This window comes from Camellia sinensis, chromosome 10, assembly GCF_055761805.1.
Source record: "Camellia sinensis isolate YWXY chromosome 10, ASM5576180v1, whole genome shotgun sequence".
In the NCBI taxonomy this organism is placed as follows: Eukaryota; Viridiplantae; Streptophyta; class Magnoliopsida; order Ericales; family Theaceae; genus Camellia; species Camellia sinensis.
In genome coordinates, this window is record NC_138970.1 from 143833169 (window position 1) to 143838956 (window position 5788).

Consider the following 5788-nt stretch of genomic DNA (forward strand, 5'->3'; position numbering starts at 1 on the left):
ATGTATTGCCGGTCTAGAAGCGGCCCTGGAACTAGGGGCAAGACGGTTGGACGTCATTGGGGATTCGAACCTGGTTGTATCTCAAGCAAACGGAGACTGGAAAGTCAAGGAAGAAAAGATGATGATGTACCACCAGACCTTGGATTTGCGAATCCCTCGGTTTGAGAAGCTAAACTTCGCTCATCTTCCAAGAGAGAACAACAGGTTCGCAGATTCTTTAGCAACTCTATCTTCTATGATAGACATCCCATTTGGAATCCGGATGCGTCCAGTCGTTATTGACCAGAAGTTTGCGCTAGCCTATGAGTCGATCCCCGTTATAGATGAGGTTCAGGACGAAAACCCCTGGTATTTTGACATTTGGAATTTCTTGGAAAAGGAAGTATACCCGCCAGGGGTAAATGCTAAGGATAAAAGGGCAATTAGAAGAATGGCCGTTTAGTTCATCATCTGTGGGGGTAAGCTGTACAAGAGAGGCCATCTGGGAATGCACAAACTGTGTGTAGAAGCCGAAGAATCAAAGCGCCTGATGGAGGCCATCCATGGAGGAGAATGCGGTGCACACGTGAATGGGGTAATGCTGGCATGGAAAATCCTCAGACAGGGTTACTACTGGTCCACCATGGAGGAGGATTGTATTAGTTTTGTTCGGCGATGCCACAAATGTCAAATTCATGCAAACCACATGAACATCCCGCCGTCGAAGCTGTACAACATGACTTCGCCATGGCCATTTTCAGTCTGGGGAATCGATGTGATCGGGGCTGTCACCCCGAAGGGGTCAAATGGGCATGAGTTCATCCTGGTAGCGATAGATTATTTCACGAAGTGGGTCGAGGCCCAATCATATGCGGTGTTGAAGGCGTCACACGTCGCAAAATTTATTAGAAACAACATCATCTGTTGTTATGGGGTCCCAAACGAAGTAATTTCAGACAATGGTTCCCACTTCAAGAAGGAAGTGATAGACTTGTTGGAGAAATAGAACGTGGCTTTTCACAAGTCATCTACATACCGGCCGCAGACCAACGGAGCGGTCGAGGCCGCCAACAAGAATATCAAACGCATACTGCAGAAGATGGTGGAAACCTACCGGGATTGGCCAGATAAGCTGCCGTTTGCTCTGTGGGGCTACAGGACTTCAATCAGAACTTCTATCGGGGCGACTCCGTATTCATTAGTTTATGGGATGGAGGCCGTTCTACCTATTGAGATTGAGGTTCCGTCGTTACGAGTATTGGCTGAGTGTCAAATAGCCGAAGTAGATTGGCAGCAGAGCAGATTTGAAGAACTTATGCTTTTTGATGAAAGAAGACTGAAAGCACTGTACCATGTTCAGGGTTATCAACGCAGAATTGCCCGGGCTTTCAACAAGAAAGTTAAGTCCAGGAATCTAAAAGAAGGAGATTTGGTACTCAAGGATAACCGAGCTCCCATCCACGACCCAAGGGGCAAGTTCAAACCCAACTGGACTGGTCCCTACATCATCAAAGCTATCTGGTCAGGTGGAGCTGTGGTTCTGATGGATCTAGATGGCTTGGAGTTCTCACAACCGATCAATATGGACAAGTTGAAGAAATATCACCCTTGAGAGGCTCGCTAGGCCGAAAACCCGAGAGGGCGACCTAGGCAAAAGTTAGAGCATAAAAAATTAGAAAATATAAAAACTGAGCTCGCAAGGTTGAAAACCCGCAAAGGGCGGCCTTGGCAAAAGTAAGAGCGTAAAATGAGAGTGAAAATACCCGAGTGAACCTAAGCCTGAACTACGTAAGGCTTGATTCCCATCTTTGGGATACGTAGGCAACTTCGTCTTGAAGTTCAGCCATAAACTCTTCCTCGATCAACTTTGTCCATTTTGACCATCCCAGTCATCTTTATCAAATCAGCATTTATCGCGATCTCCGGTACAGTGCTATTCAAACTAGGGGCAACTTTCCGTTGCTACGACGGTGCAGCATCTTTCAGACTAGGGGCAACTTTCCGTTGCCGTGCAGTGCCGCAATACTCTTCAAACTAGGGGCAACTTTCCAGTTGCAGGGATCTGGGGTTGTGCATCTCAGTGACAGATTTTAGGCGTATCCGATTTTTCATCCATATCGAAAATGGTTTTGAAAAGTTTTAGTAAAAGTTGATTTTGTTCAAATTAACCTTTTTACAACTTAGACCATTTTTGGACCAAAAGTGGAAAATTTTCAGTACCACAACCTTCAATTTCATTGATTTAAAAAAAAACAGAGTTCTCCTGCTCTTGCATACAATCGAAGCTGCTTTTTTATTACATTCTTGAAGAAAACTTGAAAGTACTAATAAAGCAATAAATCTGGGGCATAGTCGAGTCAAGCATCCCTGCGCCCCCTCCCAGAGATGGTCGAAGCCTCTGACGCCAAGCTAGGCCCAACTTGTGCCTCCTCATTGAGCCAATCCAAGCACTCATCCGACAAAGTGCAACTGAAAGATAGAGCAGGGGCCAGAAGCTCTCTAGTCCTCCATGCTGTGGCATATCGCGCAAGTTGTGCACCTCGGACCAGGAAGGCAGCCGGGTACTCAATCCCCTCTGGTGGGCAAATCTGATCATGACCGAACTGGTGCAGAAACCGGAACGGAAAGTAAAATACACAGTGGGTGAGACCAACCAACTGGATCCCGATCAACCGGGACATGCTATAGCTCATCGCCGGGAGATTGAGCCAAGGACAACGCCAAGCGATGCGATCTGCAGACAAATTGTACATCCAGTCAAACCACCACCTCTCATCAAGGGCATTGACTAGATGCTGTCGAAAGAAATAGCCTCTAGCTGAATAGGCTGGGCAAGAGTCCACGACCTGTAATTTGTCCATTAACCACACCTGGGGAGGGATGAAAAATGAGAGAATAAAGAACAGAGAGATGTGCGATGAGAGAAAAGTAAGACAAGAGTTTTTGTGAGAAAAATCGAGCCTGAGGGCCGAGTGATGTGAGCAAATACACATGTAAGATTGGGTGGGAAACATTACCTGCAGCAGCAGTGGACTCCTAGCAAACCTAGTCGTCTCCCGGCGATAAAAAGCGTCCAAGCCTATCAGAGTCTCAGCCAAGGTCATGGCGATGCAACTCTTCCCTTCTCTCAAACCTTGTGCAACTTCGATCAGACGGATGCTAGATCTGCCAAAGCCCGAGGAAAGCAGAAAGTGGGACAACAAGCACAAGCAAAGGGCGTGTTGCCGGAAACTTTGCCAATAATGGTTGCTGCGGTCACCGGCGTCGGAAAAGCGTTGGATCAAACCAAGGATATCTAGTTCCCCATTACAGGTCAGGGATCGAGCATCATAAGCGCTGAGTCCGCACATCCGCACATCCGCCCCAAGGCCTGGGCGTGACCGAAGCGAAACTGGGGCAAGATCTCTTCTTGGCTTTCAGATTCCATCAAAACTCAAAAATCTTCAAGAGTCGGACATACCTCTTGCCCGCCAAAGCTGAAGACGTGCGTCACCGGGTTCCAAAACCTCGCCGCGGCATGGAGGAAAAGAAGGTGCAATGGAGTGCGACTCAGTGTGAACAGCGCATTCAAGCCGAAACCCCGGAAGTTCAGCTTTTCAGAACCATCTAGAGAAACGATCCAAGCTATAAGGTTTTCAACAAGAAACGCTTCAATTTCTGATGCAAAACTGAGGTGATTGAATGAATCATGGAGCTGGGGCTTTTAAAGAGGGAGAAACATTATTCAGGAGGACACGTGTCAAAAACTGGTTGGTTGCAGGAATGAGTGGCTGGCGGGCTACCTTTTCTGGCTGGCCGGCCATTTGCTTTTTCAAAAACCGCCGGCCACCTCCCTCTCTCCAAGAAAACTGGCCGGCCGGCTCCCTAAGGTGGCCGGCCATGCTCCAGTGTGTCTCCTTGGCCCTGTTTTACCCTTCGAGGGAAAGTTTCGAGCATTTCCATGCAACGAATGTGTCAAAGGCTTTCATTTCCCTCTGTTTCGAATGCGTTCCGCTGTCCAGATCGTCCGGAATACACTTTGTGTTGTTGAGTTTTGTTTATCAAGTTGTTGTTGTCTTGATTATCGAGTTGTCATTTTGCTTATCGAGTTGTTTGTCGATCTGTCGTGTTTCGTGTTTTGAGTCGTTGCCCTATGTTTAAGCAATCTTTATTTTTAGTCTTGTTTATTTGCGTTGGCAACGCTATTGTATTTTGCTTATCGAGTTGTAAACTTGCTAAGATTTTGTTATATCTTGGAAAGTTAGGTTGTTGCGTCGGTTCACTACCTGACTGGACAAGATGAGCAATACACGTTTCCATTCAATCTCATTTTGGTGCAAAATGATGCGATATGATGCTAAGTGTTTAAAATACAATACTTTTTTCAAAAAGGCCGTTTCATTCCATCATGTCTCGTTTGTTACAACATTTTACAGACCAAGGCACAAGTTTTACAAAAAAAATAAACTGCCTGATAATGTACAAATGTGCTACAACTACTAGCAAAAAGATAAATAAAACAGGAAACAGGCTACATCTATGCTCTCAAGAGCAGTAATAAGAGGCCCTCTTCGTCCTCTTCTGCGGAACGGACTTCCGCCACCATCGCCATCGCCATCGTCATCCGAGTCGGAGCTGTCATCCTCTGGATCCCCTTCAGCCTCGTCTCCACTCCCGGAACCAAGACCGGAGCCTCCCTCCTCAGCGGATGTCTCTGACTGACGGTCTGTGGCCTCCTTCTCCTCCTCCTCCTCCTCGTCAGGCTCCGGCTCTATGACATGTGCCCTGCGTCTGTGAACGGACCCTCCTCAAGCTCCTCGAAAAGGCCTAGATGGCCCAGCTCCTCGGAAAGGCCTGGATGGCCCAGCTCCCTGAGAAGGCCTGGATGGCCCAGCTTCGTGAAATGGCCCAGATGGCCCAGCTCCCCAAGGAGGCCCAGGTGGCCTGGCCTGCGGCTGAGCGCACATCGGAGGCATCTGAAAATAAAGAGTTCAATTCAAATACATCAGTCCAAATATGTACATCAGATGCAGATACAAGCAAAGACTACATGAAATAAGTGCATATAAATACATACAGTGTGCAAGTGGGGTGTGTGTCAGATGTGCTCTACACAAGTAGTCTATCGATGCAGTAGAAATCAGCATGTCACCAGAAGTATGATAAATGCCGGAAAACTGGAGGGTACCTGAATGCCCGCGATGGACAACTGTGCCTCCCTCCGCAGGACCATGCCCTCGAGTGAGGCCACCAATCCGACCACCTCCTCCACGTACTCTCAGGGTGGCTGCAAATATGAGCTCATAATCATCAGTGAATAGAGGAATGTCTAAATGTTTGAATGATAGATGAAAAACAATGAGGCATACCAGTGGTGAGTAAGGATCAATGGCGTATCGATCGCCGGGCATCGGAGGCTCTAGCGGGATCGGAGTCGGAGAGATAGCCCCATACTGCCACCCCATCAACTCAGTCGGCATATTTGGCCATCCAGGATGAGGATAAGTCGGAGGAACCGGGGGAACCGATCTACCCCCACCTCTAGATATACCAGCCCCGCTGGTGGGAGGGGCATCTGCGGCCCGAGCCCGAGCCTGGCTCGAGGATGACATACCAGCAGGCCTCGTCATCGGGGTACGAGCTCTCGTCAATGGAGGCATCAAATATGTATGACGGTAAGTGGCGTAGTCCCCCTCCTCGATATGTAACAGAGCATCGCTACCCAGCATAGCACCAACTACCTCCTGGGGAGAGAGCCTGTCAGCGGTCCGCATACTGACTAGGGGCGCGGTGGGAGGATCTTGAGAGGTGTATCCCCATACCTGACGCA